Here is a 27,048-nt window from a genome sequence, read left to right as displayed (position 1 = left end):
GTTCTTGACTAACAAGGTAGTCAAAGGTTATTTGGGGTAGGCGGAATGTGGAGCTGAGGTTACAATCAGAACAGCCATGATCTTATTGAATAGCGGAGCAGGCTCAATGGGCCAAATGGCCTTCTTCTGCTACTAATTTGTATGCTTGTATTAGTAAATTTAACACAACCTATTCTCTTGTTGGTTATAGAATTATTGCTGCAGAAAACTAACATGAATACACTCAAGAAATTTACTACCTTTTTGACTTGAGCTACTCTGCTCTTCCAAATCTGTGTGAAAGTCTCCAACTAAAACAACTTAGCTTTGTCTTTTGGATGAGATATTAAATCAACATCCCTTCTAGCCTCTCAGGTGATCTTGCATGATCCTCTGACATGACTCCAAAGAAACGTATGGGACGGCCCCCCAATGTCTTGGCCAATATTTATCACTCAACCAATATCGCTAGAACAGGTTATCTGGTCATTTTCTCATTGCTGTTTGTAGAATCTAGCAGTGTACAAATTTGGTGCCATGTTTCCTGCATTACATGAGTGATTGTACTTCAAAAGCACTTAATTGGGATGACCTGTGGTTGTGAAAGACACTACATAAATGCAATTCATTTTTTTCTTATAGCATTGCACTGTTTGATATGTAAGTTAGTGATTTCTAGATTTATTTCATTCCTCATTGCAGAGGAATGTTGAAGTATATATAAAATAACAACCATCTCTCTGTGAGTTTCAGAAATAATTCTACCTGTGATTTCCTGGATGTTCATTAGCACTCAAGTTTCTTTCTTGTAATTATCTTCAGATTGAGTTCTATTGAATTGGTGCCTATAGCTCACTGCCAGCTATTTATTAGCCCAGAGTTGGATCTCTCATATGAACATTTAAATCATATCCTTCTATCAAGTCTTTCACTAAATAGCTAACATCTGCTAAACTCCCACTTGAGACATACAGTCTTGACAAACATTAATTCCCCTGAGTGTTCAAATTAGCTTTCAGGAAGTGAAAACTGGCAGTGAAAATTAAAAATAAGCTTATGTCAAATGTGTAATAAATGCTGTGAAGTATATTTTCCTGCCTACTGGTGGAGAAAAAAATAAAAATGCTGTAATTACTGTTTTATTTGTGATGTTGAATAACCTCAGTGCCTATATCTCTATCCTTTATTAGTTAAATCCCCTCTACCAACTCAGTGCACAGTTCCATCCAGTGGAGAAGGTGACTGCTTTGTCTTTATACCTTAGCTAATGGAATGTTATACTTTGGAAAATATATACACAAATTTTACTTTATGTAAATCAAATTCAGATTACTTTCTGGTAGTCTTGCCTGGATTAAAGAATCAATATTCCTATTGTTATCTAGTGTGAAATAAAAACTAGTATTAAGATTCTTATCACTTTAAGATGGAATAATAAAAGCTGTTGAAAGCTGTTGCCTCAATGTTGGATAAATCTGAAAACAGAACACAGATGTATTTGTGTGAACAACCTGAAGTCTTTGAAAACTAATGAGAATGTGGATTAAGTTTTACACGTGGTAATCCCAAAGTTCTGTAGGAACGGGAATTGGCCATTCAGCCCTTGAGCCTACACCACCATTCAATTAGATCGTGGCTGATCTGTACCTTAAATCAATTCACATGCCTAAGCTTCATATCCTTTGATATCCTTACCTAACAAAAATCAAATCGATTTCAGTTTTGAAAGCTCTAATTTTTGCAGCATCCATATCTTTTTGGAGTAGAGAATTCCAGAATTCTATTATGCTTTGTGTGCACAAGTACTTCCTGACTTCCCTTTTTATTGGCCAGGTTCTAAATTGCTACCACCAGGGGAAAGAGTTTCTATGTATTTACCCTATCACATTCCATTTGTGTTTTAAACACCTTGATCAGCTCAACTCCCAGAGTGGAATTGTCCATTCTGGAGACTAAATACTGTGGTGTGTGGGAAAGTCGGCATGATTCCCGCAGGGCTGGGGGACGGGTGACCACATGCGATCTTCCACTTTTCAGCTCATTAATTATGCATCCTCAAGGAGCACGGCAGATTTTGTGGTAGGGCAGGCAGAAAGTCGCTTGCCCTGCCTTTACCTCCTGGAGTCACAGGAACACAGAAAATAGGAGCAGGAGTAGGTCATTCGGCCCTTCGAGCCTGCATGCCCATTCAATATGATCATGGCTGATCCCCTATCTCAATGCCATACTACGGACCTCTCCCCATATGCCTTGATGCCTTTAGAGTCCAGAAATCTATCTATTTCCTTCTTAAATAAATTCAATGACTTGGCCTCTCTGGTAGAGAATTCCATAGGTTCACCACCCTCTGAGTGAAGAAGTTTGTCCTCATCTCAGTCCTAAATGGCCCACAGCATATACTGTTCTAGACACCCCAGCCAGAGGAAACATTATCCCTGCATCCAGCCTATCCATCCCTGTCAGAATTTTATATGTTTCAATGAGATCCCCTCTCATTCTTCTAACTCCAGTGAATACAAGCCTAGTCAACCCAATCTCTCCTCATAGAACAATCCTGCCATTCCAGGAACCAGTCTGATGAACTTTCTCTGCACTCCCTATATGGCAAGTGTATCATTACTTAGGTAAGGAGACCAAAACTGCACACAATACTCCAGGTGTGATCTCACCAAGGCCCTGTACAGCTGCAGTAAAACATCCTTGCTCATGTACTCAAGTCCTCTCTCAATGAAAGCCAACATACCATTTGCCTTTTTAACTGCTTGCTGCACCTGCATGCTTGCTTTCAGTGATTGGTGTACAAGGACACCCAGGTCCCTTGTACACCAACATTTCCTGATCAATCACCATTTAAATAATATTCTGCCATTCTGTTTTTCCTACTGAAGTGGTAACTTCACACTTATCCACATTATACTGCATCTGCCATGTATTCGTCCACTCACTCAATCTGTCTAAATCACCTTGAAGTCATTTAACATCTTTCTGACCAAGTTTTGTGTCATCAGCAAACTTGGAAATATTACATCTGGTGCCCTCAACCAAATCATTGATATATATTGTGAGTAGCTGGAACCCAAGCACTGATCTCTGCGGTACCCCACTAGGCTGCCTACCACCCCAAAAAAGACCATTTTATTCCTATTCTCTGTTTCCTGCGTGCTAACCAATTCTCAATCCATGCCAATATATTACCCGCAATCCCATGTGCTTTAATTTTACGCACTAGCCTTTTATGTGGGATTTTATCAAAAGCTTTCTGAAAATCTAAATACACCACATCCACTGGTTCTCCCTGATCTGTTCTGCTCGGTGCCATGTATAAAGGACACCCAGAAACACATTCACTCATTGTAGGTCAGGAGCTCCGCAGTACTCCTCCAGAGTCCTTGCAGCCACAGCTCGTACCGGAGAAGGTGGAAGATGTGAGTAATCTCATCCCGGGATATACAAAGGCACATCAGGCATTGCCTGCCATGCATCTATAGATAAGAGCACCACCGGCAATTCATCCATGGTCGGGCCAATGCTCGCTGTTGCAGTGCTCTATGTCCATCAGCCTCTTGACCTTATAGAGGCCCCACTGCCTCTTACTGCTTAGGCTCTTGCTCCTCATGGTCCTTTGCCAATCGGCGACAGACCTTCTATCTTCCCATATGGATGAGAGCCATTACAAAGGCATGGGTTACCTGTAACCTGCATTATTGACACCTCAATGGAGGTGTAAATGAATTGATGTGATACATTAAGTGAGCATGTTCTTTACAGGTTTTCCTCCATCTCAAAGCCAGTAGGCAAGTGCTAAGCCCTTTACCTGGGCTCTGCCTAGACATGGTATTGCCACTCCACCCCTCTAGATAAAGAACATCCAGAACGATCAGAGGTGAGTGTTCCTCCTGTCCATATATGAATGGAAACATTGCTCTTTGACCAGGGTGATGAGAGCCAATTGCAAGAAGTTTCATGCGGACACCTTTCCACTTGTCTCCACCACCTTCGAAACTTCATAGAGAGACCATTGCGTTGGCAGCATAGGAGACTAACTACATGATCCCTTGTCAGCCATGACTATTCATTTGGGAGGATGAAGATTTGGAGTCATGAGTTGGCTGCTGTCCACCAAACGGGCCCCTTGGAAGCATCCACCTCCCTCCCTTCATCCCTGCCTCTCACTGCAGCCAATAGCAAATGGCATAGAATAAACGGCAGCTCCACACCTTGCTTGGATCTCGATGTTATGAGACCCTGAGTCAGGAACAAACCTGCTGCAATGCGGGCTTCACCATAGAGAGAAGAACACTGGTGATCTTTGACATCCTGTTGCCTCATCATTATTAGGGTGTCCGTTTAGACGGCCACTAATGCTGACCTTGAACTCCACCCACCTGAAAAGACTCTCCCCCCACTTCGATCCAGTGCAACTGTGTTGTCAAGAACAGCCTTGAGAAAATGGTGCACATAACTTTTCAGACATTCTCCACCACTTTTTACACTCCCCTGTCACCTGCCAACTTCCACCCATCATCATAGACCCACTGAGTATCACCATTCCTCTCCCTTCTCTTACTCTTGAACCTCTCCCGTTACCCTGAACCCTATAATGATCTACCTCCACATGCCTTACCTCCCCTCAGAGCTAACACCCATGCCATCCCCATGCCCACCCTGACTCTGCCTGTTATCCGAGCCACCTGTCTTGTACCCTCTTTGACCCACTTGATGAGACCTTCAGTTACTAGACTCTCACTCTGAACCTGCCACCCTACCGCATCTCACTTCCATCTCTGACTGTGACTGTTCCCTCCTACCACCAGTACCCTGGATTCTCTGCCCAGGACCCCACCATAGACACCACCAACTCCACACTCTAAGACACTACCCCTCTGTTCTGGACACCCTCCCGTTCTCTGGACACTCTCCGCCCCCATCCCTGTAATCCTGCATCCCTTCTGCAGCCTTGGTGCAACTTGTGATACAAGCACCCAAGCACTGCTCTTAAAGGTAGATGAAAACAGTGCCTACATACCTGGTGATGAAGTGAAGCTTGCCAGGCACATGCCACTTACATACATCCAGAAAACAGACCATTCTAATAATCCACTGGCGGGGCACTTAATTTGAAGGAGGAATGTAATTCTGACGAATTAGCCTTTTAATGAGCAGTCATGAGATGCAAATATGGTTCATGACACAGATCAGCAGGAAACTAGAGACGTCTTTAACCCGCCATAAAAATTGGAAGAACAAAATTCCAAACTAATTTCGTGCCAGCGAGAAACAGACTTTTGCCACCATGTCAAATTTGGTGCCCCCACCCACCTTAATTCCCACCACTGGCAGGAGTGGAAAATTCCACCCTCAATCTCTTTTACTCAAGGGGATAAAAAAACATGTTTATACAACCATAATTCAAGACTCCAAACTGCAGTATAATTTGGGGGAGATGGTGGCATTGTAGTAATGTCACTGGACTAAGCAATCCAGAGGCTCAGGCTAATGTTCTGGGGACCTGGGTTCAAATTGCACCACAGCAGTTGGTGGAGTTTAAATTTAATTAATAAACATGGAATTATGGCTAGCCTCAGTAATGGTGCCATGAAGCTATCACTGATTATCATAAAAACCCATATGGCTCGTTAATGTCCTTTAGGGAAAGAAATTTTCTGTCCTTCCTTGGGCTGACTTACATGTAACTCCAGACCCAAAGCAATGTGGTGGATTCTTAGTTGCCCTCTGAAACAGCTGAGCAAGCGAGTCAGTTGTACCAAACTTCTGCTGTTACCAGATGGATTGCAGCCTTTCAAGAAGGCAGCACACTACCATCTTGTCAAGGACAATTAGGGACTGGCAACAAATGCTGGCCTTGCCACCAATGCCCACATCTCATGAAGGAATAAAAAATAATAATTTTGGTGAAACTATGCTGCACCCTCTTCGAGGCCTATATATCATTCCTGAGGTGTGCATAACTGAATGCAGTACACTAGATGGGGCCAGATGAACTAAAGCATAACCCCCTCTCATTTGAAATCCAGCCCCCTTGATATAAAGGCCATCACTCCATTAGCCATTTTGAATGCTTTTTGTACCTGTCTCCTTGCTTTAAATGATTTGGTGCTTGGACTCCCAAATCTCTTTCTTGTTTACAGCTTCTTGTTTACAGCTTCTAGTTTACAGCTTCTAGTTTCTCACCATTTAGAAACCTGTGTATTGCACAAGGAGAAAACCTTGGACACTTTGTCATTACATGCTATATTAAGCCTGCCAGTGTATTGTTTAACTTAATGTGAGTAACTCCATAGCCGAACAGGTAGGCAACATATCAACTGGTTAGTAGCAAGTAGGGATGAAAACCGTCAATCATGAGCTGCAAAAAACGAATCAATATTTGATTGGCAGCAACAGGTACCAATTAAAAACTGAACTAATAAAATTGCTGAACAAATTTTGTCAAGTTATCTTGAACTGCCACATTATACTAACTTGAAACTAAGAAGAGACACATAAAACATTTAGTAATCCAGGGAACTGATCTGGAGCCAGCTGACCCAAAACCACCAGCTTTCACCATGCTTTCAAAATATGTTAGATGCATTGATAAAATTGGTGGGGGAGACTGACTATGAATATCTCATTATTTACTGCTGTAACTTTGAGCGAATGTCAGCAGAACTGCCAAAGAAATGGCATGTATTTATTTTAGCGAATTATGCCTTTTTTCAGAGATTCTGGTGATTTTCCACAAATGTTACAGCAATAAATCTGAATGCTCATGGAAATTCCTGATAAATGTGTTAAAATGTTCGACTTTCTCAAAAATTTATTCAGAAACAAATTTGTGTAAAGATTGAAAAAAAAGTTTGCTGTATTCTGAGCAGAGTTTCAAATTCATTTGAACTGTAATTCAGTTATAAAGTCATATGTTTAATTATGTAACTCACTCTGTTCATCATTTAAGTTCTATGAATTTTTTCTCTCTTGCTTCATATGCTTCTGGGCAGATTGTCTTGTATTCAAATAACAAAGAACAAAGAAAAGTACAGCACAGGAACAGGCCCTTCGGCCCTCCAAGCCTGCACCGATCATATTACCTATCAAACTAAAACATTTTGCATTTCCGGGGTCCGTATCTCTCTATTCCCATCCTATTCATGTATTTGTCAAGCTGCATCTTAAACACCACTATCGTACCTGCTACCACAACCTCCTCTGGCAGCGAATGCCAGACACTCACCACTCTCTGCGTAAAAAACTTGCCCTGCATATCTCGTCTATAATTTTCTCCTCTCACCTTAAATCTATGTCCCCTAGTAATTGACTCTTCCACCCTGGGAAAAAGCTTCTGACAATCTACTCTGTCCATGCCACTCATAATTTTGTAAACTTCTATCAAGTCACCCCTCAATCCCCATCGCTCTAGTGAGAACAATCCGAGTTTCTCCAACCTCTCCTCATAGCTAATAACCTCCAGACCAGGAAGCATCCTGGTAAACCTCCTCTGCACCCTCTCCAACGCCTCCATATCCTTCTGGTAATGTGGTGACCAGAATTACACCCAGTATTCCAAGTGTGGCCTAACCAAGGTTCTATACAGCTGCAGCATAACTTCCCAGCTTTTATACTCAATACCCCTGCCAATGAAGGCAAGCATGCCATATGCCTTCCTGACTACCTTATCCACCTGCATTGCCACTTTCAGTGACCTGTGGACCTGAACACCCAGATCCCTCTGCCTGTCAATGCACTTAAGGGTTCAGCCATTTACTGTATAATTCCCACCTGTATTAGACCTTCCAAAATGCATTACCTCGCATTTGTCCAGATTAAACTCCATCTGCCGTTTCTCCGCCCATGTCTCCAACCGATCTATATCCTGTTGTATCCTTTGACAATCCTCTTCACTATCTGCAACTCCTCCAATCTTAGTGTCATCTGCAAAGTTACTAATTAGCCCAGTTACATTTTCCTCCAGATCATTTACGTATATTACAAACAGCAAAGGCCCCAGCACTGATCCCTGCGGAATACCACTAGTTACAGCTCTCCATTCAGAAAAGCACCCTTCCACTGCTACACTCTGTCTTCTATGACCAAGCCAATTCTGTATCCATCTTGCCAGCTCACCTCTGATCCCGTGTGACTTTACATTCTGTACCAGTCTGCCATGAGGGACCTTGTCAAAAGCCTTACTGAAATCCATGTAGATAACATCTACTGCCCTTCCTTCATCGATTATCTTTGTCACTTCCTTAATAAACTCAATCAAGTTAGAGAGACACAACCTCCCCTTCACAAAACCATGCTGCCTCTCACTAATACGCCCATTTGCTTCCAAATGGTAGTAAATCCTGTCATGAAGAATCTTCTCCAATAATTTCCCTACTACTGACGTAAGGCTCACCGGCCTGTAATTTCCTGGATTATCCTTGCTACCCTTCTTAAACAATGAAACAACATTGGCCATTCTCCAGTCCTCTGGGATCTCACCCGTAGCCAGTGAGGATACAAAGATTTCTGTCAAGGTCCCAGCAATCTCTTCCCTTGCCTCCCTCAGTACTCTGGGGTAGATCCCATCTGGCCCTGGGGACTTATCCACCTTAATATTCTTCAAGGTGCCTAACACCTCCTCTTTTTTGATCTCAACATGATCCAGGCTATCTACACACTCTTCCCTAGACAAATCAACCTTCTCTTTGGTGAATACTGATGAGAAGTATTCATTTAGTATCGCTCCCATTTCTTCTGGCTCCACACACAGATTCCCACCTCTGTCCCTGAGTGGGCCTACCCTTTCCCTGGCTACCCTCTTGCTTTTTACATATGTATAAAAGACCTTGGGATTTTCCTTAATCCTGGTTGTTAATGACTTCATGACCCCTTTTAACCCTCCTGACTCCTTGCTTAAGTTTCTTCCTACTTTCTTTATATTCTCCATGAGCTTCATCTGTTCCCAGCCTTCTAGTCCTTACAAATGCTTCCCTTTTCTTTTTGACTAATCTCACAATATCCTTCGTTATCCAAGGTTCCTGAAACTTGCCATACTTATCCTTCATCCTAGCAGGAACATGCCGGTCCTGAATTCTTATCAACTGACGTTTGAAAGCCCCCCACATGTCAGTTGTTGATTTGCTCTCAAACATCCGCCTCCTGTCTGGATTCCTCAGTTCCTGCCTAATATTGTTATAATTAGCCTTCCCCCAATTAAGCATCTTAACCCAAGGACTCCTGTTATCCTTATCCACCAGTACCTTGAAACTTACTGAATTATGGCTACTTTTCCCGAAATGCTCCCCTACTGAAACTTGGACCACCTGGCTGGGTTCATTCCCTAATACCAGGTCCAGTATTGCCCCTTTCCTAGTTGAACTAACTACATATTGTCTCAGGAAGCCCTCCTGGATGCACCTTACAAATTCTGCACCATCCAAACCCCTAGCACTAAGTGATTCCCAGTCAATATAGGGAAAGTTAAAATCACCCACCACAACAACCCTATTGCTTTTACTTCTTTCCAATATCTGCCTATATAACTGTTCCTCAATCTCCCACCGGAAATTGGGAAGCCTATAGTTACCCCCCAACATTGTGGCTGCACCCTTCCTATTCCGGAGCTCTACCCATATTGCCTCGCTGCATGAGCCTTCCGAGGTGTCCTCTTGTTGTACAGCTGTGATATTCTCCTTAACCAGCGGTGCAACTCCCCCACCTCTTCTACATCCCTCTCTATCCTGCCTGAAACATCTAAATCCTGGAACATTTATCTGCCAATCCTGTCCATCCTTCAACCAAGTCTCTGTAATAGCAATAACATCATAGTCCCAAGTACTAATCCAAGCTCTAAGCTCATCTGCCTTGCCTGTTATAGTCCATAAGACCATAAAACATAGGAGCAGAAATTAGGCTATTAGGCCCATCGAGTCTGCTCCGTCATTCAATCATGGCTGATAAATTTCTCAACCCCATCCTCCCGCCTTCTCCCCCTAACCTTTGATCCCCTTACCAATCAAGAACCTATCTATCTATCTTGGCCTTAAATACACTCAATGACCTGGCCTCCACAGCCTTCTGTGGCAATGAATTCCATGAATTCCATTATACATCTCGCATTGAAACAAATGCATTTCAGACCCCCAGTCCCACTGTGTTCAGTAATTTCTCCCTGCCTGCTCTTCCTCTTAGTCCTACTGGCCATATTCACTAGTTCCCAGTCATTTATTTCGCCTGCTGACCTATTGGTCTGGTTCCCACCCCTCTGCCATACCAGTTTAAACCCTCCCGAGTGACACTAGCAAACCTCGCAGCCAGGAAATTGGTGCCCCTCCAGTTTAGATGCAACCCGTCCTTCTTGTACAGGTCCTACCTGCCCCGGAAGAGATCCCAATGATCCAGATATCGGAAACCCTCCCTCCTACAACATCTGTTCAGCCACGTGTTTAGTGTCGGGTACACTTCCTGCAGATGTAGTTGTCCAGGACACTTGAAGCGTCACAGATTTCCCACATCCCACAGGTGAAGCACTTCACCCCAGCAACTGCCAGTTCTAGAACTATTTAATAAATTAATTTAAATCTAATAACTGCTTATTGACATAAAAACAAAAAACTGCGGATGCTGGAAATCCAAAACAAAAACAGAATTACCTGGAAAAACTCAGGAGGTCTGGCAGCATCGGCGGAGAAGAAAAGAGTTGACGTTTCGAGTCCTCATGACCCTTCGACAGAACCAGTTCTGTTGAAGAGTCATGAGGACTCGAAACATCAACTCTTTTCTTCTCTGCCGATGCTGCCAAACCTGCTGAGTTTTTCCAGGTAATTCTGTTTTTGAACTGCTTATTGACTCCTTATTAACTATATGTTCCCTAGGCCTAGATTTCTACTATAAATGCTAAATTCCAGGAACAGTAATCCCTGCTTCTGGTCTAGATATCCTCTACTTATTAATTAAGTGATTAATTTATTTGGTTTAATTAGTTTAACAATGTTTTAGTTTCAAATTCAGTGTAGATTCCCTATTCACTTAAGTTAGTTATATAGGTTTTCAAAAGGCTGCTTACGTGCTGAAAATTAGAAACCATAGAAAAGTTATGGCACAGAAAAAGACCAATCAGCCCATCATATCTGCACTGGCTGATAAAAACTAGCCCCCATTCTATTCTCAATTCTAATTAAGTGTAAGTGTACTCATACTTTCTGTACAAAGGTTGCCCTAATCAATTAAAATAATTGAACTGATGTCATGAGGAAATGCTTTATGCAAAATAAAGTCTATTTTTGCATTTACGTAATCCTTTGCAGAAATAAACATCGCAAGGCCGCAGAGAAGTGTGAACAATGCAATTAAGCCATACCTTAATTAAGAATACATGTAAATTCGTGTGAATAGTTTTCTGGAGAGTATAATTTGATGATAGCAATAAAATTGTTACTTGATACAGAAAGTCACCTTGACCTGTTTTTGTTCTCCAGATGTGACGTCTGACAAAACAAACTCTCCTTGACTAGGCTTATTGGATAAGGCAGTATTGTGCAGTATTGAGATAAGGAATATATAGCGATGTATTCCATTTTCTTCATATTTAAGGCAATGTGCGCAGGTGGACAAATCCAATGAAATTAACCTTTACTACGTTACTGACGAACTGGCTGTTAACAATAAATTTGGATCAAGGTAGGGTGATAGGGTGATGCCAGGATTAGGTATAAAAGAGGGTTTCAGGAACCATCTTATTTGTGTACACCAAGTGACTGGAAACCAGTTGTATTGTATTTTCTCAGAGACAAAGGTAGAATTCATGTCAGTGTGAAATAGCATAACACTGGGCTCAGGAACAGAGGCAGAATTTCTGCTGTTATGGACCCTGGATAGTGCAGTTTCCTTCTGAGACAGGCAGAATTCCTGTCAGCGAGAAGGGACTGGCCATCCAGTTGAAGTCATAAAGACTGTAGTGTATTATTGATATGTATACCTTTTTGTTTTTTATCTCTTTTAGTTAATTGATAAATGATTAATAAAAGACTATTATCTAAATGTTGGGAGATTGAGGAGCTCTGAGATTCAGAGGGATCTGGGTGTCCTTGTGCATGAATCACAAAAGGTTAGTATGTAGGTACAGAAGGTAATTAGGAAAGCTAATAGAATGTTATCATTTATTGTGAGGGGAATTGGTCACAAAAGTAGGGAGGTTATGCTTCAGTTGTACAGGGCATTGGTGAGACCACATCCAGAGTATCATGAACAGTATAGTCTCCTTATTTAAAGAAAGATGTAATTATGTTAGAAGCAGTTCAGAGAAGGTTTACCAGATGAATACAAGGAATGGACGAATTGTCTTACGAAGAAAGGCTGGACAGGTTAGGCTTATATCCACTGGAATTTAGAAGAGTAAGAGGTGACTTAATTGAAATCTTTAAGATCCTGAGGGCTCTTGACAGGGTGGAGTTGGAGAGGATGTTTCCTCTTGTGGGAGAATCTAGAACTAGGGGTCACTGTTTAAAAATAAGGGGTCGCTCATTTAAAGCAGAGATGAGGAGAAATTTTTTCTCAGAGAGTTATGAGTCTTTGGAACTGTCTTCCACAAAAGACAGTGGAAGCAGTCTTTGAATATTTTTAAGGCAGAGCTAGATAGATTCTTGATTGGTGAATGGTTATCAGGGGTAGGCAGGAATGTGGGGTTGAGGTTACATTCAGATCAGCCATAATCTTATTGAATCGTGGAGCAGGCTCGAAGGGCCAAGTGGCCTACTCCTGCTCCTAATTCATATGTTCATATGATAAGTACAATGCTATTTCATTTTATCTTTTATTCAATAAACTTTGGTATTATTTGCTAATTCTGAGCCTTTGCCTGATGGTTCTATTTCTGTCGAATGAAAGCAGGTTAAAGGGTTAATTTGGGATCCAGTAATAAGGCTGCATGCAACTAAATTATATCAGTCTAAATTTATCAAAACACCCTTTTTTAAAGGATACCCAAGTGTGAGTGTTGGCTGCTCAAATGTGATGTGAGCTGCCTAGAGAGGGGGAAAAAAGTGGAAATTCAAGGTGTGTGTGGCCTGAGGCATGCTCAACAGGAGAATTCTAGAAAAGTCAGAGTGTAGGTCTTGGCATCTGAAAGTGTTATGCCATTTGCTTGTCATGTCTTCCTGAGGTCCTGAATCCTCTTAATGTACTGTCTCCAACTTGGAGGAACTGCACTCCTGCCACCTGTTCAGACTGTTCAGGGCAATCAAATAGGTGTAGTTGGAAGTGGCCGAGGAAGTGATCTCCCCCTGCAAGATACTGTCTAAAGATACTGTGATACTGTGGCAGGAGTGCTGCCCCCAGATTTAGCAACGCCTCCTTCAAGCACCTACTGAGCACTGGAGGCCCTGCTGTGAAGTACTGTCCTCCCACCCTGGGTGAAGGCCAGCAAGCAAGGTCACCAAATCACCATTGGAGTTGGTGCCAGCGGTGGTCAGAACCAACACCCTGCAAAAGCGGACAGCCATCCAGATCAGGAAGAGGATGAATGGCCTCATCCATTCCACCAGGGTAAGATGTTCTTCTCATCACTCTCAACTCACACACTCACAAACCCATCACACATTCACAGGGATCTCATTCCTCAAGGGACAACACCACTAACTCTCCCACACACACACACACACACACTCACAACTCCATCAGGCTCGTATCCTCTGGAGCTCACATCCTCATCCCATCCATGGCTCTGCTCACCCACAAACATTTTACGCAGCTCCTTGCATCCAGCTGCCTGACAACAGCAGGGAGAGACCCCAGAGTGGGGATGGAGTGGCCCATGTTAGGCCCTTCCACTCACTTTGAGGAGCATGTCATCGCACTGATTAGTGAGGATGTGAATTGTGCCTGCAGCGAGGACGAGGTCAGCAGCAAATACCCATGTGAGGATCCTGCACATCCCTCTCGCAACGCAAATGTGGGTGCTCCCTCTCCTGTTTTTGACACTGCTGCCATGCACTCATTATCTTGACTTTGGTTCACAGGGAGCTCTGCCATGCGACCGATGCCCTCAGCCATCCAGTCCCTCAGCGACATCCAGGTCCACACCTCCAGCAAAGAGGAAACCTTTTCCATTGAAGAGCTGGAAATAAGCAGCCTGGAAGACTCATCACAGTGCTTACTCATACCCTCCACCAGCGCAGAGACACACACCTCAGAGGGACCTAGATCTAGAGCAGGTTCAGGTTCATAGTCTGGTGATAACCACACGGACAGGTGTCCGCAGCAGGAGGGGGCAGGTTCAGCCAAGCTCCATGGCACTCAGGGGACTGCTGGGGAAGACTCATTTGTGAGGTCTGAGTCAGATGGCAAAACTCTGGATTCGACCTTCCAACTCATCATGGAGAGTCAGCAGAAGGCGGGGGAACATCACTCAACAGAGCTGCATGCAAGTCAGAGGAGTGCGTCTGCCTGCTGTCTAATGAAGTGGTGCCCATATGTGCGTGTATGGAGGTCTCCACGGGAAGGATGACGCACTCCATGGAGACCCTGGTCCAGCAGGACGTGGAGATGCCCACAGACCTGCACCTTAGCCATGGGTGAGTTCCTGCAGTGGCAATGTGAGAGGGAAACAGGACGACATCCCGTCATCCCTCCAGGTGCTCCTTTCCCTCAAGGAGTCAGGCCGGGACCCTCGGGCACCAGAAGGGAGGAGGATCAGCAGGTGGACACCGCTGGGTCATCCACTCAGGAATCTCAGTGGATGCCCCCTTCTCCTGTGTCCCCTTGGCCTGTGAGCCCCTCAACCTCATCCTCTGAAACTGTAGAGGGAGCAACTGGCACACAGGAGGACAGCCAAAGAAAGCCGGGGCCCTCAAGGCCTTGGCTCTCCAAAGGACCCATGCCAAAGTCATCAGAGGCAACAGGGCCAACCATTGCATAGGCTGTCTCCACCCCTGTTGCGGGTGTCAGAGCAGCACCTAGAAGAACTGGTAGGCATAGAAAAGTTTAGAATTCTGGAGGGATAAGTGCATGTGTGGCAGGGCCTTTCGGAGCTTCATGCAAGCATTCTACCACGCATGTGGAGCCTTCCTCCATCACATTCATTTCAATATCCTGAGCATTTTCCATGCTGCTTGCAGGGGTTCCCTTTCAGTTGTCCATCAGAACTGACCTGCATCTCCGCACATCCACTTATTAAACTCATGCAGCACCTGTGCCTACCCAGCACAAAGCTCCTCTCACTTTCGATTTCAGAAGCATGGTAGCTGTTAAGCATGTTTTCAGTTCTCCCATGGTTTCCCCTCCCCCAGTCACCCATGTCCTTTCTCCTATCACCGTCGAGCCCCTTGGCATCATCCTCCACGTCCCCACTGTCACCTACCAACCAGAACCCTTTTCTTTCCAAAATGTCCAGGTAAACATGCACATTCCCTATCTTCCAGAGAATCCCACCTCCATCCATATTGATCTCCTGACCTCCTCCTTCCAACCCCCAGGATCATGTCTGCGTCTGAGTCCTCACCCACCACTCTTGCCACCCCTTCTACCATTACTGTTGTACCCTCACCCTCCCACCCAACTGGCTCACTCTGCCCTCTTTCATACTCATCATTCCTTCCTACCACGCCCACCCTCATTTTGCTCCCTAGGAGGCAGCCATAGACTCCACAGACCCTTCCCTTGCATGTTCACCTGGACATCCCCCCCTTACCCTTTCCTCCACCCTTACCCCTTGCTCCACCCTTACTCCTTCCTCCCCTCCCGACTCCCTCCTCCCCCTGGACTCTTTCCCCACTTCCAAACTCCTTCCCACCCCGGCCTCCTTCCTCCCTCCGAATTCTCTCCTCCCCCTCAACCCCTTCCCCCTCCGAGCTCCTTCCCCACTCCGAACTTCATCCCTTACACCTTCCTCAATCCTGGCACCTACCTCCTCAGTTGCTGCATTCTCCCCGCTTACACCCTCCTCCCATCATACTCCCTCTGCCCTCCCAATCTCACCTGCCCCCCTGTCACATTCGTTCTCCACTCCCAACCTCACCAGCCCTCTCTCAGTCAAACCGCGACCTTCCTCCCCTCCCCACCTCCCCTTGACGATTATCCGTAGCAGACCATGGCTAGGTCACTGACATCAATACTGACCTTCCTTCCGTGAGTTGTTTTGTGGTGGAGCCAATTCCATAGAAATCCACCCAGCATGCAATGCACTCCAGGGTCCGGTTGATGCAGGGCTCCAACATCTTCTACTCTTTGGATGTCTGCGATGAGCATGGCCCAACGGGTAAGTTCCAACTTCTGCACGTCACTCTTATCAAGACGTGTTCTGGGCCGGCATGTTTTCCTTTGACATGGGTGGTAAATTTGACGTGGGGTTATGATTCCGGTGAACAAGGCTTATAATTAGATGCAGCTGTATTAAAATAATGTTCCTGATGTGTAGCATTAGGAAAGGCAGTCTGCCATTGACATGTGGAGTGGACAATCGCAATCTAGTTTCATGATGGCATGAAACCATTTTTTGGCCTCACTGCCATATTGTCTGCTCACCCCCGCCATGTCGCCTGACGCCAACAAGGAAGGAAAATTCCACCCAATGTTTTTGTACAAGATGGTGGATTGCTTTGTTAGTCTATTACAGAATACATGGGCAGAATTTTGCCCTCGTTGGGCGGGCACGGCAAGTGGGCCTAGGTGTGGTCATGAAGCCAACCCCCGCCCGCGATCGGGCTTCGACCGTGATTTCACGCTGGCTGGCCAATTAATAGCCAGCTGGTGTGAAACGTGTGCTGCAGCGCTCAGTGCTGCCTCAGAGAGCTGAAGATTTTGAACAATAAAAATAAAGAATTTTAAAATAATGAAAACATGTTCCCTCTGAACAGGGACATGTTAAATATGAGCGCAAAAGTTTTTCTTTAATCACTGGACGAAACCTCATCCCGCCCATGGATGAGTTTTTGCCAAAAATGCAAAGACCGCTTGGTCTTTTTGCCCGCCCGCCAACCAAACAGTTGGACGAGCAGTGAAAAATTCCAACAATTAGTTGATTAAGGACCTTAATAAGCCACTTGGTTGTTGGCGGGTGCGCTGCTGACTCCTGTGCGTGCCCGCTGACCAAAATATCATGTGAGTACGTGACGTCATCATGTGTAATTTTACGCTTGTTCAAGTCAGGCGTGCAGCTGCCCAACGAGAGCAATATTCTGCTCCATATTTTTGTAAAAGCCTCTAAAAATCAAGTTAAACGAGAAAGCTAAATCCTACCAAAGTAAAATCTAAAATGTAGGCCAGTTTATATCTTCCCACGTTGAGAGTGAAATATATCACCAATATATTGATCCCTATATTGATCCCTCACCACTAAAGTTTTCTAACTGAAACCAAGTGTTTCCTTAAGACCTTAATCATTCTATTCATATAAACTAAAGGTACAGACGGAACAGTCAAAACAAACATTTGGATTACAACTAGTGTGTGCAATAATATTCTAGTCAAGATCAAGTCCAAAGTTTCACCATCCCTCAATCCCAACATCAGCCAGTTTTTTGTGATATTCATATTTCATTGTTATATAAAAATGTTTGTTGGAGGAATCAATCTTTTCCATCAATTCAGTCAGGTATTCAGACAATGGAGGAATATAGTATCCAAATCTAGTAACATAGAAGTGCAGTTGCTCCTTCATATTGTCCCTGGCTGTGAGGTTACGTTATTGACCAGCATCGAAGAATTACCTCCTAGTTGATCCCAGGTAAAACCACGCACTGGTTTTGTGCATTCAGTTATGTCATAAGGCAGACCAAGGTGTGACCTCTGTGGGTACAACCTTTCAAGTCAGAGAACTCGCACGTTGTTTAATTTATCATGGCTTTGTACTCTGGGTTTTGATGGTACTGAAGTATGCAACCTTTGTTTTCTATTCCTATGTTCTCAATCCTAAACAAGGGACTGACTGTTTCATTTTCTCTCAATATGGGTAATACAATAGCATTCCAATCATGTTCATCCTTTTAGGACACTCTAATGTCTTGGAAATCATTCTTGATAAATTAACAGGAGGTTTGATGGCTATGACATTTGAAGAATCCTGTTTTGGACACCATGAATTAGGCTTCATAGTCTTGAGTTTATTAACAGCAATTCTTTATTAACACTCATAGCTATATACGTAAATGCAGTAGAGGGTACGGGTATGGAGCTGACTCCATCCCAAGTCTTTACACTTCTCTGTCCATCGCTAGATTGATTCTGGCTGTGCGTCCTGTGATGGGCAGGGCCAGACCTTAATGAGCCAGAATGTCGGTTGAGAGCAATATCTTAATACGAGCGAATACATACTCTTGTTGGGAGTCCCAATGCCATGCTTGGTCTTTCTTGAGCAGATGACTTGTGCCAAATGAAGCAAAAACTTCACCAGCTAGTTTACCATCCCTAGAAGTTGCTGGAGGTTGAGGACGGAGGAAGGGGTGGGGAAGTTGGTGATGGCCTTGGTTTTCTGTGGGTCTGCTGTGATACCTTTGCTGCTGATGGCATGGCCCAGGAACTGAATGGCAATTTTGGCAAACTCACATTTGTTGTTCAGCATCAGCCCTGCCTCTTACAGCTACTCCAAGGGCAGGATTTTATGTCCCACAGGCAGACACATGCCTGACCCGATAGGGCGTAAAATAGAGTGCGATATTTCGCACGAGAGTTAGCAGCGTGCCCACTGACAATTAAGAGGCCTATTAGGGCCCTTAATCAAATAATTGAAACCTATTTTCTGCTGCCCATCCAACCTTATGGTTGCCAGGTAGGCGAATTGGCCAGGTGGCCTTTGGATTTTTAATGAAACCTCAAGCATGGGCGGGATGAGATTTCTAGCAGTAATTTTAAAAAAGATTTTTACGCATCATTTTTAATGTGTCCCTGTTCATGTGTCTGAGTCATATGTGGAGAAATGTTTCTTATTTTTAAATTCTATATTTTTGTTTCCGCAATTCTTCAGCTCCCTGAGGCAGCTCTGTGCCTTCAGGGAGCTTTCAGTGCATGCTCCCCTGCGCAGCGCAGACTTTAGTGCTTGCACTCCTCTCATCCCCACCCCGCAGCGCTGAGTCCTTTTGTGTTGGCTGGCAGCATGAGGTTGCAATCGGGGGCTGATCATGGGCGATGGGCCATTTCCTGGCTGCTCCTGGGCCCGCTTGCTGCACCCGCCCAATAACCGGACAATCCTGCCCAAGATTGCTGAGGGCCTTTCGTCGTGCTCTTCCACTGTGGCCCTGTGAACCAGGACAGTATCCATGTGGCAAATGATTCTCTGAAGGCCCTACAGGATGCCTGACTCACGCATTGTAATATCTCTGGCACCAATGTAATCCCAAAGGGCAGGCAGTTGAAGCAAAATCTTGCAAAGGGGGTAATAAATGTACTTAGGAGTCAGTAGTGCTCATTCAGGGGGAACTGTCAGAAACTGTTATCAATGTCTAGTTTAGAAAATACTGTGCTCCTTGAAAGCTTGGTCAGGCTTTCATCCACTGAGGATATGGGATGTACCTCTCTGTCTACAGCCTTGTTAAGCTGTGTGAGATCTATGCAGATGTGATGAGGTCTGTTCGATTTTTGGACCGGGACCATCCCCAAGCACAATGTGGTAGGTTGCTTGACTGGGGAAATGACTCTCATGTTGACCATGTCATACAGCTGTCGTTGTACTTTCTCCATGAGAGGGTGAGGGACCTTTCATGGAATGAAAAGGCACACTGGCTTGGCATTACTCCTGAACGTGACCCTGTAGGCATTTTTCAGGTGACCCAGTCTGTGAAGAGTTTCGGAAACTCTTGTCTGTATTTGGAGCCAGGCACTTGCCAGTTGATTTCACCAATCCATTGCAGGAACTTAAACACAATACAGACCTTGCGGATTAACAGAGAATAGTCCTGATTTTGGTCCACGTAGAGGATTGCCTGGATCATTTTGTTTTTGTACTGCAGTGTGGCCTGCAGAGTGGTCTTTACTGGAAGGCGGAGTCCTCCTGCCTTGTGAAGTCTGTTGTTTGAAGCTTGAGGTCTTTTAGCCATGGTTCCTTGTCTGACAGGACTGTCACACTGGCTCCTGAATCTAATTTAAAATCTGTCAGATGACCATTTATCAGGATGTTACCATTCCAAAATGAAGAACCACATTCTGTGATCTTATCCAAGAAGCATGGCTGTGTGTCTTCTGGGTTTTCGGTCTTGACCTTGTAGATTACCTTGCGGCTAGCTGTGCGGTGCTGGGTTTAGACTTGCACAGTTTACCAAAGTGTCCCTGTCGGTTGCAGTGGAAGCATTGGGCAGCGCTCGCAGGACATTGATCTTTCCTGTAATGGTGTTTTGCACCACAGTGCTGGCAAGGTCGCACTGCTGGAGTTTCAGGAATTGCTTCCCTTTACTTGGATGGTCCCTGCATCTCTGTGACCTGATAAGGTGGATTCTGCCCCAAGTAGTGTTATCTCCCCTTAGGATGGCCCTGTCTTGTTCATGTAGCTCCGACAGTCCAATTAGCTTGATTTCCTTGATTAGGGTAAGCTAGCTTCTAGCTTGCATGTCTGCAGAATTTTTACTGGAGCAATGCAGTCTCCTAGAAATATTTTCCTCCAGGAACTCCAATTGTGTGGCTGGTCTGGGCCATGGGTGTATCGCAGTGGAGCTGGAAGTGTGGAATTGTGATCCATTTTGAAGATTTTTAAAAATGTGGGCACTGCTTTAAGATATTATAGGCGTCCAAGATGCTTTCACCATTCACTGCCGAACAATGGATCTTCCCGTGCTTGCTGGTTTTTGGCAGGTTTTCCAAAATGACAGTGGTGCACTTCTGACTGAAGAAGGGTTTGCACTGGGTCGATTGGGTGCCAAATTAATTTAATCAGCAGTATAGTGTTGCAAGTCAGGACGCTTAGAACCACAGGCTTGCTGTTTAGGAAATCGGGCGGCTGCAAGGTACCCAAAGTAGACAAAATTGATTATTAATTAATTATTTTTTCTCTTTGCTGAACTCAGGAGCCACGTGTTGGAAATTGGAGTCAAGGATTGGGATTAGCAATGGGTTTCTTTCAAATGGTGCTTCTGACTGAATGAATGATAGGAGTTTTTCAGGACTGGTTGGCTTGGAATTTTAAGGAAAATTATCTCACTCTTGCAGGCAGTGAGCTCTGCTTGTTGAACCTGGACTTCCAAAGGAGGTTCAATGGATTCTTATGCTGGAGTAAAACGTCTACTTTTTTGCTTCCAGGCTGTTCTCTGTCTGGAACATTTTCTTTTTGGTACATTTTCTCCGTATCTGTAGCTTCAGTTGGGAGCTTGTTTCAGTGCAGAAGCTGTTGTAGGTGTCCTTTTCCTTAGTTTTTCTGTATTCTTGTAAGGATAAGGGTTTTTGATCCAGATGTTGCCAACATGAAGAATCCTGCTTCGGAAATCATGAAGTCGGCTTCACAGTCTTGAGTCTTCATTAATAACTTAGAACTATGTACATATATATAGTAGAGGGCACAGGTATGAAGGTGACTCCATCCAAGGTCTTTACACTTCTCTCTCATTCACTAGACTGAAGCTGCCTCTGGGTCAAGTGCCTTCTTACATCACTGTGTGGGCGATGCTGTACTCAGTCCCACATTAACCATGTACGAACCAGACACTGCTCCAACAACATTAAGGTCTCTTCCTTCCCTTTAATACATACTTGAGCAACCAATTGTAAGACGCAAAATTTTCCTGTTTTGGGATCAAGGGGCATGATCCTTTTGAACCAACCAATGGGTATTATATCACAGTGTTCCATTAATGAGGGAAGTCAGAGTGTTGTATACAGACTTCAGTGCTATTTACTTTTCCAAAATAGCCACTGGAAATTTGTTCGCCACCTATATACGTAGAATTACCGAAATGGTGTTCCTCCCAAAATTAGGCCAGCATAACTATATGGGCAGAATTTTCCATGTGCCCAACCCGAATGAGCATGAAATGATGCGCAATGATGTCAGGCGAGTGTCCCAACGTCATCATGCACACACACGATATTTTGGTCAACAGGCGTGCACAGGATTCGGAGCCACGCCCGCCATTAATTAAGAGGCCAGTTAAGACCCTTGACAACTTAATCGATAGCAACTTAATGTGTGATTTTTTTGCTCATCGCACGGGCAAAACAAGCAGGCGTGCAGCCAACAATTTGCAAAACCTCATCCACGGGCAGGATAAAAAGGGTCAACAGCATTGCCATTGTGAGTAGCGAGGAATTTTGGAGAAAGTTTGCTGCTGGTTGCTTATTGGTACTTGACAGCTTAATCTCTGATCGGGGCTACATTTTTAGCATTTCCTCGCGTCATTTCAGGACTCATTGGTGTCTTCAAGGCCCCCTGAAGATTTGGACTGTGTAAACCATATCAGACAGCCATCTGTCCATTACCCTGGTAATGGGGATTGTGGTCTCCACCGGAGGCATCTCCTCTAAGGAGGAAGAGAGGGACAGAAGGAAGAGGAGGCCAGGTGTCTCAATGCAGCTTCCGGGGGCAGGACCTGTGGGAGGAGAGGTGCAGGCATAAGGTGCGCGGGGCCAGCAGGAGATCTAAGGTGGAAGGGGCCACAGAAGACACCACTATCCTGCTGCCAGAACTTACAGGCGGCGATGCAGCTACCTCAATATGTCTGATGCGCAATGCCGAAGGAGGCTCTGTCTCTCCAGGGAGACCGTGACCTCCATTTGTCAGAAGATCGGGCCTCAGATGAGCTCCAACTGTGTGGGTAAACACCCATGCCAGTGGCTCTGTAGGTCCAAGTGGCCCTTAACTTCTATGCCTCTGGCTCTTCCCAGGGATCAGTGGGAGACTTGTGTGGAGTACCCCAATCAGCTGTCCAGAGTTGCATCAAGCTGGTGACAGAAGCTCTGTTCATGGAGGTATTCACTTTCATTGATTTCCTTACAGACGAGGCTAGGCTGAGCAAGCCAGAGGCTTTTCAGCGATAGCTGGGTTCCCCCGCGTCCAGGTGGCCATCGACTGCACACATGTGGCCATCAAGGCGCCAGCAGGTCAGCCGGGTGCCTTCTTCAGCAGGCAGGTATTCCGCTCCATGAATGAACAGATAATGTGTGACCAAAGGATGCAGATTCTGCAAGTCTATGCAAGGTACCCTGATAGCTGCCATGACGCATACATCCGGAAACACTCCCAGGTGCCAAGGCTCTTCAGTGCTCCAACCCAACTGGATGGATGGCTACTGGGTGACAAGGGCTATCCATGGAAAAGGTGGCTCATGACGCCTCCCAAGAACAGAGGCGGAGCAGCGGTACAACAGGAGCCATGCCTTCACAAGGGTGGTGGTAGAGAGAACCATAGATCTTCTCGAGATGCACTTCTGATCCCGGACCATTCAGGAGGTGCACTGCAATACCCACCAGAGCGGGTTTCACTGATAGTGGTTGCATGCTGCACTCTTCACAATCTGGCACTGGCAAGGGGGGACCCACTGGCAGAAGAAGATGTTGATGCAGCTGCATAGGCCACAGATGATGAGTCCTGTAGTGAGTCAGGAGAGTAGTTTGGTGAGGAGAATGCTGAGGGTGTGGAGACAGATCTCGGTAATCTCCAGGAAGGCAGGGACACCAGCTTTGATCCAATGCCCCTTTAGCTAGCCTACCAAATTAGAGCTACCACCTCATGCCAGGGCTGCCGCCACCATCCCGGATCACAGAAATGACCCTTTCCTTGACCCTCAAGATACACTCAGCACCTGTGCAATAAAGTTTCAAGCCACTCATGTCCGGCATTACTTACTGGCATACCCTGCACTCAGGCCAATAACACAAAATCAAATGTAATTTAATGTTGGAGCTCAGATTGTTGAACAGAACAACGTTGTGGCTGCTCACCTGGGTTGCCACCTCCTCCCATGCCTTCTTTGTGAGTTGTGGTGGCCTCCTCCTCCCATCTCTGCGGACAAGGGTGTCCCTTCTGGTAGCCAACCTCTCCAGGAGGGCGGTGAGGCACTCATAGAAAAACCGGGTGCTGAGTGTCCAGCCGACCTCACTTCCCGCCTGATATCTACACCTTTGTTTGCAGCCATGTTGCTGCTGCAGCTCCAATGCAGGCAGCCTGTGCCATTTTTGAATCAGCTGCCGGGTTGCCATTGGATCTGGCAGCCAACAGGGCCCGCCCTGCCCCTTCTAGAATGTTCTGCAGCCGGCATTCGTGGTCGCGAGCCAATCACCAGCGGCGGTCGGCTTCTTGACCGCTTCTGCTGCCAGTGTTTACAGGTGATGATGCAGCTACCTCAATATGTCTGAGGTGCAATGCCAAATAAGGTGCCGCCTCTCAATGGAGACAGTGACCTCCATTTGTCAGATGATTGGGCCTGAGATCAGCTCCGACTGTATGAGTGGACACCCCATGCCAGCATCTCTGAAGGTCACAGCGGCCCCCAAGAAGCCTCCGGCTCTTTCCAGGGGTCACTGGGGGATCTGTCTGGGTCTCCCAACCAGCTGTCCACAGTTACGTCAAGCTTGTGACAGAAGCTCTGTTCAGGTGGGTACTGACCTTTATTCTTTACCGTATGGACGAGGCCAGCCTGGCTGAGTGAGCCAGAGGCTTTTCAGCGATTGCTGGGTTCCCCCGCGTCTAGGGCGCAATCGACTGCATACATGTGGCCTCCAAGGTGCCATGGGGTCAGCCGAATGCCTTCGTCAACAAGAAGGGCTTCCACTCCATGAACATACAGATAGTGTGCAGAGTCTGGAAGTCTGTGTAAGGTACCCTGGCAGCTCCCATGACGCTTATATCCTGAGGCACTCCCAGGTGCTAGGCTCTTTAGTGCCCCAGTCCGACTGGATGTTTGGCTGCTGGGTGACAAGGACTATCTGTTAAAGAGGTGGCTCATGACGCCTCTCCACCACCCAAGAACAGAGGCAGAGAAGCGTCAAAATACGAGTCATGCCTCCACAATGGCAGTGATAAAGAGGGCCATAGGTCTTCTCAAGATGCACTTCTGATGCCTGGACCACTTGGGATGCATCACAATACCTCCCAGAGCGGATGTCACTGGTAGTGGTTGTATGCTGCACTCTCCACAATCTGGCACTGGCAAGGGGGGACCCACTGGAGGAAGGAGATCCTGACAAAGCTACAGAGGCCACAGATGATTAGTCCAGTAGTAAGTCAGAAAAGGAGCACGGTGAGGGGAGGGCATGGAGGCAGACCTCGGCAGACCAGGGAAGCAGGGACACCAGGGAAGCCTTAACCTAATACTCCTTCAGCTAGGCTACCAACGATCAGCTTCAACCACATGCCAGGGCTGCTGCCTCCATCCCGGATGTGTGAAATGACCCTTTCATTTGAGCCAAAAGTTCACTCAGTGCCTGTGCAACAAAGTTTAGAGGTACTCACATCCAGCATTACATACTGACATACCCTGCACTAAGAAAATAAAAAGGTGAAGCTACTCAGGCCATTTCAACAAAAACAAAATTTATCTCATTTTCACAACCCAAAAAAAATTACATAACCTTTTCTAGATAAATCAAACAAAAATAGACAGAAAATCACCTATGAGCTGTCCCTCTTGTGCTCATGGTGCCTTTATCCTACCTTCCTGATTGCTAGGTCTTGGTGCTGCACCCCCCCTCCCCCTCCCCCAGCCACTGTTGCTGGCAAAGGCATTGAAGACTGCCTACTGACTCTGCTGTCTTGTGGGCCTTGATGACCTTGGTGCTTGCCCTCTGGCCACTGGAGCCTGTCCTGGCTCCGCCTGGGAGGGAGTGGCCAGTGCCACGGCTCTCATCGCAGCCTCATCAGATGCGACGGTCACTGGGTAGAGGGGCAGAGGAGCTGCTGCTGTCATACAGAGTGCCCTGAGGGGAGCCCGCAGCGATGACAAGCAGCTTGTGCACCAACGTGAGGTTGCTCTGGACTCCCTGCTCAACATTGATGGACAGGCACCTAGCTGGTAACTGGGTGCCTCATCCATCTCACACACTGACATTGACCACCTGAGATCAGTGCCTGTGTGAAGGCTTGTAGGTCCAAGCATAACCCCAAGAACCCCTGATTCTGTCCCTGGAGCTGCCTCTCCATGAGACGCCACTCTGTCAATGGAGGGGGCAATGCACTTGGCTATGAGGCTTAACGCGGTGCTTAAGCTCCTCATGGACTCCTCCACAGTGGAGACCGTGGCATGCATACCCTCATGGGTCTCCGCCAGATCCTCCCGCACATCTCACACCTGCTGGATGTCTCCAGAGGCTCATCATCTGACTTCGACTGAGCATTGTCCTGGTCCCCAGCAATCCTTTGACCGCCAGCGCCCTGGGCACTCTCTGCCTCCACCTGCACTTCAAGCAAGTGTGAAGTGCCCTCACCAATGTGGACCGACGTTCTAGCCACCAATCTAATTCCCACTGAGGTGCTGGTATCTGCGCTGGTGCCTGCTTCATAGAGCAGGTGTGACGCAGGTGCAGGTGAAGTCCGGTGATCCTTCGGCATCAGTGGTCGCCTTTCAGGATCCACAGAGCGATTGCATGCTGGCATACCTAAAAGGGAGAACAAAGACATGTCATTAGTTAAATTCACCACACTGTCACTGTGCATGCCAGGCACCTTGGTGAGACAATGGAGATCTGCATTATGGTGCCATCGTCTTTCAATGATCAACATGGACTCCAGGTTTGAGGCTCCCATCCCTGAAGGGACTACACTAGAAAGGTTGCACAATCCGAAACTCTCACCTCTGTGCACTGCGCTCTTACTTTTGTCTGGCATCCCCGCCTTGCCATGCTCAGTTGCACAGGGAGAATGCCACTCTCGAGCTCGAAGGTGTCCTGCTTGAACCTGCTGAGCAGCAGGAGGTTGGGCAGGCCTCCACCTGTAAGTGCCCTCTCAGCTTGGTTATGGCTTGACTTCTGAAAGGACAGAGGAGCATTGATTAGTCCACTCTCTACTTGCAGCACCATCGTAGCCTGGCCAACCCTAGCTGAGGAACTTCTTGCAGGGCACTAGCACTGAGTTGTGGCCCCAATCCGTAAGGCACTCAGTCCAGGTAGCCAGGGCTCATCCCGTTGGCCAGTTCTGGCATCATTGACAGTTAGCACTCAGACTCTAACACTCCTGAG

The 27,048-nt window shown here is 46.0% G+C and overlaps 1 protein-coding gene across 1 annotated transcript in view; it reads left to right on the top strand.

Annotated features, from left to right (window-relative positions):
* cacna1c (calcium channel, voltage-dependent, L type, alpha 1C subunit) overlaps positions 1-27,048 on the top strand; it is a 1,373,114-nt gene that overhangs the window by 324,974 nt on the left and 1,021,092 nt on the right. The gene's annotated exons all lie outside the window — the stretch shown is intronic.

Source organism: Carcharodon carcharias, chromosome 21 (genome assembly GCF_017639515.1).
Source record: "Carcharodon carcharias isolate sCarCar2 chromosome 21, sCarCar2.pri, whole genome shotgun sequence".
NCBI classification, from domain to species: Eukaryota; Metazoa; Chordata; class Chondrichthyes; order Lamniformes; family Lamnidae; genus Carcharodon; species Carcharodon carcharias.
Note: the sequence above shows the minus strand (reverse complement) of the source record. Positions and strands in the feature narration are given on the sequence as shown.